At 40.6% G+C, this 12,644-nt stretch overlaps 1 pseudogene; it reads left to right on the top strand.

Moving 5' to 3' along the window:
- Window positions 1-12,644, top strand: part of LOC140211351 (leucyl-cystinyl aminopeptidase-like) — an 87,138-nt pseudogene that overhangs the window by 30,040 nt on the left and 44,454 nt on the right.

Here is a 12,644-nt window from a genome sequence, read left to right as displayed (position 1 = left end):
GTCATCAACCTTTTTAAGCCCCAGATCCCCTACCTCAACCTTAGTGAAAAACAAGATCTACCTACTAAATCGTTTAGAGAAAAAACAGCTCAGATTGTACTGCCAATTTGAGGCCTTTTATTTGGGCTAATTGTATTTGAATTACACAAAATACTTTTGTCAAGCTTTCAAATTAATTCAAACAAGAAAACACTGTAACTAGCATATCTTTCTTTAAGAACATTACAATACTTCACACCTTTAATTCTAAATTTCATTATTTAATTTTATTTCAACACGAAAAATAAATGAATAAAAATTGACTGTTGCACTCAGTGTGATGACTGGGGCTGAATACTTATTTGTTAGTTCCCTGAAATTTGGCTCATAGCTACAGACAGCCAGTCTGAGACAGTCTGTGAGGTGTCTGTCAGTAAGACAAATCCTGTGCTTAGATTTAATAAGTTTCATCTGTGAAAATGCAATTTCACGTAGATAAGTTGACCCGAAGTAGGTACTGACTTTTAGTGCTATAAAACCAATGCGCATACTGCGCATTGCTGGGGCCCCATCAGTAGTAATTGCCACCAGTTTATGAATGGGGATGTTATTTTCACGGACATATTTTTTAAACTCATTGTAAATATCCTCACCTCTCGTTCTCTCCTTTAATTGCAAAAGAATGAGGAAGTCCTCCTTTGTTGTAAATTCTTGGAAAGCCATTCTGACAAATACAACAAGCTGAGCTGTTTGCATTACATTCAGAGATCCATTGAACTGTAGTGAAAAATATCCACGTCCTCTGACAGTGACTCTACCCTCCTTGTCACTGTTGCAGTGCCAAGTGGTATATTATGTATTGCGGTTGTGATGCCGTTTTTGTTTTTAAAGTCATTAAAAACAGTCTCTGCGGTAATGGACATTGCTTCCTTGAATAAATCACCATATGTAAAAGGCTTCTTGTGTTTAGCCAAAAGGTGACTTACACGAAATGATGCTTCAATAGCAGCCTTATTTTGAGCAGCATGTTTTGTGAAAAACGATTGCTGGGCCTTCAACCCTGATTTCAACTCCTCAACTTTCCTGGCATGAATTGCGCTCTCTGGGGGGTAGGTGTCTTTAAATTTCTGGTGGTTGGTGTTGCGGTGCCGCTCCAGATTCCCTCTTTTAGTCAGTGCTTGTGTTTGGTGGCACAACATACATACACACTTGTCTTTCACCAAGGTAAATAGAAATTCCTCTTCCCATTCTGGATGGAATTTCTATGTTTTTGCCTTCTTTCGTGGAGCCTCCGCCATGCTATCAGGATATCATGAGCGAGTTCTGTATGTTAATGTTTGCGATAGTCTGTACTCTTATCCAGTGGTCCCCAACCTCCGGGCCGTGGACCGATACATTGCCGCAAAGAATGCAATGGTACAGCAGTGGCCAGAATGCACCCAGCACATCTTTAAGATAAAAAGCTGAAATAAACAAGTTAATTAATTAGGTGTCACCCAGTGGTTGGGGACCACTGCGTACTTTGATGTGTGTTGCTATCTAATTTAATTGGTTACTTTGATGCAGCATAAGCTACGCTGAAAACGCAGTTCATGGCAGGGGTGCTACACACATGCACACTGGGCAGAAAGAACGGAACTAAAACCCTGCAACCTGGAAACAATCTCTCTTTACAAACAGCTTTGTAGCAGAAGTATTGCTATATTACCATTATCCTAATTAGTATTACTTATTTTTATAATGCTCACATTACAACAGTGTTTGTGTATCTCAAAGATCGACTGGTCGATCGCGATCGATGGGTTGGTGACCCGTATCAGAAGGCATGCTCCCTAATCCAGGCAACATCCTTGTAAATCTCCTCTGCGCCATTTCTATGGGTTCTACATCCTTCCTGTAGTGAGGCGACCAGGATTGATCACAGCACTCCAATTGGGGTCTGACCAGGGTCCTATGTAGCTGCAACATTACCTCTCGGCTCCTAAACTCAACCCCATGATTGATGAAAGCCAATGCACCGTATGCTTTCTTAACCACAGAGTCAACCTGCGTAGCAGCTTTGAGTGTCCTATGGACTCGGACCCCAAGATCCCTCTGATCCTCCATACTGCCAAGGGTCTTGCCATTAATGCTATATTCTGCCATCATATTTGAACCACCTCACACTTAACTGGGTTGAACTCCATCTGCCACTTCTCTGCCCAGTTTTGCATCCTATCAATGTCCCGCTGTAACCTCTGACAATCCCATACATTCCTCCACACTATCCACAATAACCCCCAACCTTTGTGTCATCAGCAAATTTACTAATTCATCCCTCCACTTTGTCATCCAGGTCATTTATAAAAATTACAAAGAGTAGGGATCCCAGAACAGATCCCTGAGGCACACCACTGGTCACCGGCCTCTATGCAGAATATGACCCATCTACAACCACTCTTTGCCTTCTGGATCCACAATGCAATGTCCCCTTGGATCCCATGCCTCCTTACTTTCTCAATAAGCCTTGCATGGGGTATCTTATCAAATGCCCTGATGAAATCCATATACACTGCATCTACGGCTCTACCTTCATCAATGTGTTTAGTCACATCCTCAAAAAATTCATTCAGGCTCGTAAGGCATGACCTGCCTTTGACAAGCCATGCTGACTATTCCTAATCATATTATGCCTCCCAAAATATTCATAAATCTTGCCTCTCAGGATCTTCTCCATCAACTTACCAACCACTGAAGTAAGACTCACTGGTCTATAATTTCCTGGGCTATCTCTACTCCCTTTCTTGAATAAAGAAACAACATTCGCAACCCTCCAATCCTCCGGAACCTCTCCCGTCCTCATTGCTGATGCAAAGATCATTGCCAGAGGCTCAGCAGTCTCCTCCCTCGCTTCCCACAGTAGCCTGGGTTACGTCCTGTCCGGTCCCGGTAACCTCTGCCATCTCCTCCGGTTCCATACACACTTTTCCACTGTCACACTTGATTGACATCAGAAAGAGAGGGCTGCTCACGGTCAATTTGGTATTGCAGGAATGGTGTCACTGGCTGAGTGAAACAAGAGCTAATTGTATGGAGAAACCTCAGCAGCCTGTCTAATGTGCAGGTGGCCAAAAGAAACCCTCTTTGCCCCACCCCACCCTAATCTATTCAATTTGCCATTTTTTTGGATTGAAGAATTGTGTTTCTTTTTTCTAGATCTGGTAGCACTTCCTGACTGTCAGTTGGAGTCCATGGAAAACTGGAGACTGATCATTTCTCAAGAATGGATACTTCTTTGTAAGGAAGAGACAGCTTCTGTAAGAGACAAACAAGTGCTTGCTCATGTAATTGCTCATGAATTGGCTCATCAGGTATTTAAAGTTTATTGAATAATATAGGTTTGATTTTAGTTAAGCAGCTGTTCACCTGTTCATTATTGAACAAATTTATTTCATTAGTATGTTCCACAAATTATTGATTAGCTTTAGACAGAATTTCTGCTTGTCCTAATTCCACTGCAGTGCTGTTATGTCCTGTTGCTACATACTTGTTGAAAGCTCACTGAGATTCCTTGTGGGTCACAATTTTTTTTTAATGTTTCCACCCTAGAATCTGAATCAATCCTTTGTTTCTCCTAGTTTGTTAACAGAAATGGAACGTTTATGAAATATATTAACTTTAGTTCTTCGCTACTTCGACTCCTGAGATGTTTCCCCCATCTAAAACTGCACTACTTCTACATGGAAAAAGAGCTCTCACTCTAACAACCTGATTGCCCCCACAATGTATTTTTCTTTTTGCTAGGAGCAACGAATAAAGAGTAGATAGTGTGAAAGAAGGGAGAGGAATTGAAATCTATCAATGTTGGCTGTAAGCCTAGTTTCTAAATTGAAGAAGATGAAGATGATGAGATTGGGGAAAAGGCTATAAAGAAAGAATACCGACTTCAGGCTCAGGGTTTATGGTCTGTTCAGAAATCTCATAGCAGAGGGGAGGAAGCTGCTCCTGAATTGTTGAGTGTGGGTCTTCATTTTCCTGAACCTCCTCCCATTCAGGTTCAGCTGTTGTCCAGACCAAACTTTAGAAGGGAAGAAATGTAATCTAAGTGACTTTGATCGAGCAATGATTGTTGGTGCCAGGTGAAGTGGTTTAAGTATCTCAGAAACTGCTGATCTCCTGGGATTTTCACAGAGAAAGGTGCAATAAGCAGTTCTGTGGATGAAGATGCCTTGTCACTGAGAGAGGTCAGAGGAGAATGGCCAGACTGGTTCAAGATGACAGGAAGGGATCAGGAACTCAGATAAACATGTGGGTCAACAGTGGTGTTCAGAGCAGCATATCTGAACACACAATACATCAGCCCTTGAGCATATGAGCTACAGCAGAAGACCACAAACATACACTCAGTGGCCACATTATTAAGTTCAGGAGGTACTTAATAATTGGTCACTGAGTACATATGTGGCATTCGTGTTTAACAGAAACTATGTTTGAATTTTACAGAGTAACTGTCACATCGTAAATAGGCACCCTTCCAATCTCAGTGACGGTAATCAGCAGGTAATGAAAGGCCAGTGAAAGGGCAGTTAATGCAGCTCGTAATCAAGTGCCCTACAAGAGTATAAAGTCCAGCATGGTCCTGGGATGGCTGAAGGGAGTTGATGGACAAGAATCTGAGTGGTTACAGTACTGAAAAAGGTTACATAGATGCAGCGAGACAGGGGCCTGAAGGATTTTGAACTGAAAATACAGAGAGCACAATACAAAAGACCCACTATAATCGTAATATAGGATCAAGAATTTGGTTTTCATTCAGAAAAAAATGATGTTTGGATTGATTATCTTGTTATTTGCCTGATGGATTCTGGATTTTAAATGACATTAAATTCTGTTTCTGTAAAAGCAGATGTAAACTTCTGGTAAGATATTTAAGTTCGTGTTTGAACGTTTAATGTCATTTTATTTTTTTTGAATGATTTTAAATTGCGTTTTACCACAGGAATATTATATGCTTTACCCTGCCATTGAATGGCATTTTAGTTTTCTACGAAGGTAGGGATAGGTGTGAGATGGTCTAGGCAGAGGTATGGAACTTTGAGGACGAAAGGCAGGTATCAAAGGCAGTGGAGCTGGGGGTTACACGATGCTTGGATGAAACAGGATCTTCCCAAGTGTAAGATCTCTTGGGCAGATCTTTGGAGGCTGGACCCCTTCCACATTTCTTTCCTCCTGCGGCCTGTGTATGACATACTCCCTACACCATCATAGGTGCACACATGGGTCTGAGACAGGATCTGAACTGCAAGCTTTGTGGTCAGCAGGGTTCACTGACACACATATGGTCAGGTTATGAAACAGCTTTAACACAAGGACGGTATAGGTGGTGCCACAGGAATACTATATGCTTTACCCTGCCACTTAAACCTACCCAACCCCCCCATTACTGACATATTTCATTCAGGGAAGAATACTTATTGCCAAATGCTGATTACAGAGTGCATTTTGACATGAATTAAGTTTGAAGGAGATTACGGAGTAGGAGGACATTTGAATGAAGCATGCTCTGTGTAAGAGTAATGTAACTCCCTTCCCCTTACCCAAAGCCCTGTAAATTATTTCCAATCAAATATTTACTTATTATGATTATGAAGACACGCAGTCCTCTTTTATTGTCATTTAGTAATGCATGCATTAAGAAATGATACAATATTTCCTCCGGTGTGATATCACAAAACACAGGACAGACCAAGACTGAAAAAAACTAACAAAACCACATAATTATAACATATAGTTACAACAATGCAACAATACCATAACTTGATGAAGAAGTCTATGAGCACAGTACAAGTTCAAAGTCTCTCAAATGTCCCACATCTCAGGCAGATGGGAGAAGGAAGAAAAACTCTCCCTGCCATACCGACCACAGTCCGACTCTGAGTCATCCGAAAACTTCGAGCTCTGATCAGCTCTCCGACACCAAGTACTGAGCGCCATCTCTATCTGAACGATTCAACCTCCATCTCGGTCGCCAACAGCAGGCAAAGCCAGGGATTTTGAGGCCTTCCCTCCAAAAGATTCCCGACCGCGCAGTAACGACAGCAGCGAATGAGCGTTTCAGAAATTTTTCCAGATGTCCCTCTCTGCTTTCATGTCCATCTCCATCAAATCAGAATTGTCCACGGCCCCTATTTAACGGATACGATATCATTTTTCACTGGAGGGCTGTGCACACGCAGCACGCTGCTTCTCTCTCTTCCTGCCAAATTAGCTCATAATTAGACATCATCTCTGAAATTTCTGCTTGCAAGATGTGATTGCTTAGATTTTCTATTTGTGTTGCTTCTTTGTTGAAACCGAAGACTTTGGACGAGCTGATTTCACTGACATTTTGTTAATTCTGCCCATGGCATCTACCCTTTGCCTCTGAAGTATGTTCTCTGCAGATATCGTTTTGTATGTCCAGACATTTATTATTCTCAGGAGGATGTATCTGTTGGTGACTAACTGTTAATGCCACTGGTGATGTTGACTCTTGCTTTTCGAGATGAAGGCAAGGGGAACCCCACATCAGTTGAAAATACATTGTGAAATGCACTAAGCTGCCTGGTGTGGCTTTGGTGTATTTTTACAGTGTATGTTACAGTCAGTGGCTTCTCTCCTCGATTTTAATGAGTAAGCTGGAAAACAGACAATACAGCTATATCTGATTTTGTTTTAAAAATGTTTAATTTTTTATTTTCATTTGCAAGACTGGTAATTTTTGATCATGATATTCGGAGATTTGGTAAACACAAAGATGATCAACAATTCAATGGGAAATTCATCCTATTTTGATATATTTTTTCCATTCAAATTAAAGCAATACAATGTAAAATGAATCTCAGGGTGACATGAATGCACTTTGATAATACATTTACTTTGAATTTTAATGTAAGAATGCTCAAATAACCGAATCATTTTTGTTGTCCTCAGTGGATTGGTAATCTAGTGACCATGGAATGGTGGAGCAACCTTTGGTTAAATGAATGATTTGCCACATTTATGGAACATTTTCTGCAAAAAAGCTATTCCCTGAATTTAAAATGGTAAGTTAAATATTAATTTCTTTCTTCATCTAGATTATCCATCATACAAACAGTTCGTTATTAAAGGAGAATGGAATTATATTCTTCACTCTAACCGATCTCTGTATGGATCAAGCTGTGACCTGAATTAAAGTTACAAGGACAAAAAATAGAATTTCCCTCCTAGTTTTTACATCAACAACAAGGCACTTTTTTTATATATGTTTCAATATTGTCAATATGTGAAGAAGTCCACTGTATTAAGACAAATTGATCACTGAACAAGTATGGCTGTTGAAATGTAGCTAGGGTGTATAAATATAAACACATGTTACAAGTACCACTTGGTCACTAACTTGGGCAGTTTGTTAAATTGTAATGCCAGAGTGTGTCAGATGACGTCGATGATCATCGTCTCTACGACCATAATTATTTTTAGCCAATGTTTCTACAGAAGTGGTTTGCCGGGCTGGCTGGTGATGCAACGACATCGGCGCCGGACCTGGGAGCAGAGGTTCCCAGGTTCGAAACTAATCGGGTCTTCTCCCGAGTACGCTTTCCATCCGTGCCGGATTGAGTGTCGAGAACACAACTCGACCTCATAAAATAAAGGGGAAATACTGCGAAAGTGTCTATGTGGGGAGCGGCGCGCCACACTGTCTCTCTCTCTCTCTCTCTCTCGCTCCGCGCCTTGTAAAAGCCACGAAAAAGACATCATCACGGACGCACGCACAGACTCACACGCATGCAGGCACACGCCAAAAAACAAGTGGTTTGCCATTGTCTTTTTCTGAGCAGTGTCTTTACTGCCATTATCAATACTCAGTGGTCATATAACCAAGACTTGTGATATGCACCAGCTGCTTATACGACCATCCATCTGCTCCCGCGGCTCTGCGTGACCCTGATTAGGGGGGCTAAGCAGGTGTTACGCCTTGTCCAAGGGTGACCTACAGGCTGATGGAGGGAAGGAGCACCTTACACCTCATTTGGTAGAGATGTACCTCACTCAGGGTATTTGTATACCCAAGCTGTAAATACTGGTTGTAATTTCTTCTTGGTTACTAACTTGGGAAGCTTGTTAAATTGTAATACCAGAGTATGTGCTGAAGGGTGGTGAACTTGTGGAATTCATTAACAGAAGCTGCTGTGGAGGACAAGTCATTCAGTATATTTAGATTCTTGATGAGTAAGGATGTTATGTGTTACTGGGAGAAGGCAGAAGAATGAGGCAGAGAGGAATAATCAATCAGCTATTGACATGGCAGAGGTTACTTGATTGGCCGAATGGTGTAATTTTGCTCCCATCTCATATGGTCTAAACAGGTCATTTTCATTTGAAATTGAATTGATGAGTAATTATCTATTTTCTACAGAGATTTGAACAATTTCTGTCCATGTACTACTATTTATTGAAATGCACAGCGTAGCATGAAACGGTTTTTGTTTCTATGCTTTATCCATAGGGTGACGTCCTGCTACCACTTTACTTCAAGCCAATAGAGGAAGATTCAATGAATTCATCCCAGCTGCTCTCCACTCCAGTTGAAACTTTTGAACAAATTGAGGAAATGTTTGGTTTTCGTTTCTATGAAAAGGTACCTAAATAAATACTTACTTTTTTTTAAATCTACATAAACTATAGATGTACTTCCAGGTGACCACAAATAAGTCAAATTGAATACTTCTGCATGTGGAGATCCTTGTACAACAGAACACTCAGATTGCCAATGAGCTGTTTACTCCATGAAGACTACAATCAGTATATTTAATAATCAACCTTTAAGTTGTCAGTTATGTTTGTGGAATTTCCCATCCATGTATGCAGATCACTGTTCATGGCGATTCACATTTAATTACTTTATTCTGCTTAAATGCTGAGATGAGGTCCACATTTATATTTTGGAGGTTTCAGTCTGTCATCACCAGGGGGATTCTTCCCATCTGATCCTCCGTCTCTGTGGGGGCCAGTGCCCAGTGCACAGGTGATCAGAACTGAGAAGGAAGCACCAGCATTCGTAGACACAAGAAGCCTGTGTCTAAACTGTAAGGACTGGGCAGGTGAGCTGTGTCTCACTTGGCTGTGAGTGTCACCATCTCAGCTGATTTAGAAAATGATATATGAAAATATGCTTATCATAGCTGCAATACAGTAGTGTGGTGGTTATCACAGCACTCTACAACATCAGTGACCTGGGTTCAATTCCTGCCTCTGTCTGTAAGGAGTTTGTAGATTCATCCTGTGACCGCGTGGATTTCCTCCAGGTGCTCTGATTTCCTCCCACAGTCCAAAAACTACTGGATGGTCAATTAATTGGTCAGTATAAATTGTCCTGTTATTAAGCTAGGGTTAAATTGGGGGTTGCTGGGCAGTGTACCTCGAAGGGCCAGAAGGGTCTATTTTGGGTGCTGTATCTCAATAAAAAAATACAATAAAAGGAAAATATGACCAGAATCTTAAAAAAAAATTCCATTCTCTCCAATTACTCCTTTTTTCAATTATTCTTCTTTTGTGCTGTGCCCTTTTGCCACAGGCAGCCTTGGAGACCAAGTCCGTATATACAGTATATTTCAGGCAGATGTTGATAGATTCTTGATTGGTCAGGGCATGAAGGGATTTGGGGAGAAGGCAGGAGATTGGGGCTGAGAGGAAATTGGATCATCAATTATGAAATGGCAGAACAGACTCATTGGGTCAAATGGCCTAAATCTGCTCCTATATCTTATGGTCTGAAAGTCTTAAAATTGTACATGTAATCATTATTTAGGTGCTAATCAACTGAAGATTTTGCTATTTCAGTTCTTGCTCTCGCTTTATTTTACAGAAATGAGGAGTTGATGGTGGTGATTGATATGTTCTTGATCAGTCAGGGCATCAAATGTTGTGGGGAGAAGGCGGAGGGGAATGGGACTGAGAGGGATCATAAATCATCCAGCATTTAAATGTTAAGGATAAAGAGATCGGGATTAGCTTTACTTGTATGCGTACATGAAAACATCAAAACGTAGTGAAATGTGTCATCTCTGTTAACAAACAACACAGTTTGAGGATGTGCTGTGGCAGCCTACAAGTCTCACCATGATTTCGTTTGCCAGCATAGTATGCACACAACTTACTGACCCTGTAGGTTTTTATACTATCTAAGGAAACCAGAGCACCCAGGGAAAACTCACGAGTTCACAAGGAAAATGCATAAACTCTTTAAGACTGCTGTGGGAATTGAACCCCAATTGCTGTCACAATGACGTGTTTTGTGAACTAAGTGAGATGACATGTCTTGAGAGTTTGGTAATAAAATATATCAATTTCTGACTGAGAATTCCTGATGTGGATTTGCTCTATTTTGCCCACTGGCACAGCAGGTCCCCAACAGATGCCATTTCATTGGCTCTTCCCCCAACCCTGGAACATCTCAACAGTAAAGATGCATACATCAGGATGCTCTTTATTGACTACAGCTTGGCTTTCAATATCACCCACCCCCTAAAAACTAATCATAAGCTTCAAGACCTTGGACAAAATACCTCCTTGTGCAATTGGATCCTTGATTTCTTCACTCGCAGACCCCAGAAATCTGCTCCACAATCTGCATCAGCACAGGTGAACTACAAGGCTGTGTGCTTAGCCCTGTACTTGACCTGCTTTGTACTTTTGATGTGTGGCTAAGCACTGCTCCAAAGCCATGTTTAAGTTTACTGACTGTCATAGGCTACATCATCGGTGGTGATGAATCAGCATGCAGGAAGGAGATTGAAAACCTGGCTGAGTGGTGCCACCATAACAAACTTTTACTCAATGTCAGCAAGACCAAGGAGCAGATTGTTGACTTCAGACTGTTGACTTCAGATTGTTTTCTCACATCAACTTGGTTAAATTCCAATATAATCTTTGGATTAAAGCCATTCGTATTATTTCTACTTTCCTCTATCCTATTTTCTCCACTAGTTTTCCACATAACCAATGGCTTCATGCTGGCTGGAAGTGCCCACGTGCCTATCTGAAATGGTCAGTATCTATATGCTTGGTAACAGGAATTACCAGCAAAATTAATGACTATTTCCATACACACATATAAATTTTACTGTAGAATTCACTGAATAATTTACATCATTCCTCAGTGTACATGTATTCGCTTAATAATGAGCACTGACATGATATCTTCAAAGATTTTTCCTCCATTCATTTTGATTTTGTACGTAAAAAAAACCTCGGCATTAATTCTGAACAGACTTGATGCCAGGAGTGTATTCCTGTAGCTCGTGAGTGATGTTGCTGTCAGCAAACACCAAACAAAACAGATTGAGTGCATGCTGCACTATCACAGTAGCTGCAGTTTTGGTCAATCAAATCTTCCTGTGGTTACCTGACCCAACCCATGTAGTGTTGACGTTATTTACAGCAGTGTTTGATATAAAAGGAACATCACTTCTGCTCAGTGTTTGTTCCAGCACCACATCAAACCACTAGCTTACAGTGTGTTCAAGTTTCTATTGTATAACTTGAGTCCAGGTGATTTGAATGAAAGGAAGATAATGTAACCTCTCTGACTGTAAAACCAATTTCATATATATCAAGTTCTGGATATTTCAGCTTCCACCTCAATCCAATGTGCACATTTCCATTCCTGATCTATTTTTGTAGGATCTTTAATAATAAATTAAAACAAGTTTTTTTCTTCCTGGCCAGCCATCCATGAGAATTCTTCAAATTGGCTGGATATTAATCCTATTTGATGTCATTGTTGTTGGTAGATGGCACAAATCCCCTATAGGAGTTTCCCATATCCCTGTCTAGAATGGTGAAGTCTACAATATGGTGTCCATTAAATCCTTGCTAGCACTTTTCCTAAATGTTCCATGCTTTTGCCGCTAACTGGATAATCTGTGCTCAAAAGGTGGAATTATACAAAAGACAACTGCAATCAAAGATAAATATTAAAAACAGCAACCTTTTTCCTCCCTCTTTTCCTCAGGGGGCTTTCATTCTGTTGATGCTGAACGATTTTATTCATGAAACTATTTTCCAGCGAGGAATCAGACGGTACTTGAAGAAACACAAGTACCAGAACACACAACCTGAAGACTTCTGGAAAGGTATGAGTGAAGTATGTATTTTTCTTATGATTATTATATTTTCAAACTAAATATTAGATGCAGCAGCAACTACTAAAATTAAAGTGGGACCAAATTAGTTGCTTAATGTCCATTCGGATAACGTCCAATCGCATATACGTCCGTCATCCCGATCGGAGAACGTGACGTAGCGAACGTAACCAATCTCGTGTATCGCGCGCCTCTTGAGTGTAGTAGCGTTATCTCTCTGTTTAATTTTCCTCTGAAAATATTACCGTAAAGTGCATCATGGCTTCCAAACGCAGCAAAACCACTCCCAGTGATAGCAGCAGCAAGAGGCAAAGGAAAAGTATTGATTTGGAAGTGAAACAAAAGGTTATTAAACAATATGAAGGTGGAAAACCAGTGAATGCTATTGCTCAGGATTTAGGCATGTCGCACTCGACAATCACGGCGATCCTGAAAGTGTTTACATAAAAGTTTAAAAAGTGAAAAAAATTAAAAAGTTTAAAATGAAATAAAAAAAGTTATAGTGTATGTATTATAGTG

Source organism: Mobula birostris, chromosome 17 (assembly GCF_030028105.1).
Source record: "Mobula birostris isolate sMobBir1 chromosome 17, sMobBir1.hap1, whole genome shotgun sequence".
Lineage (NCBI taxonomy): Eukaryota > Metazoa > Chordata > Chondrichthyes > Myliobatiformes > Myliobatidae > Mobula > Mobula birostris.
Note: the sequence above shows the minus strand (reverse complement) of the source record. Positions and strands in the feature narration are given on the sequence as shown.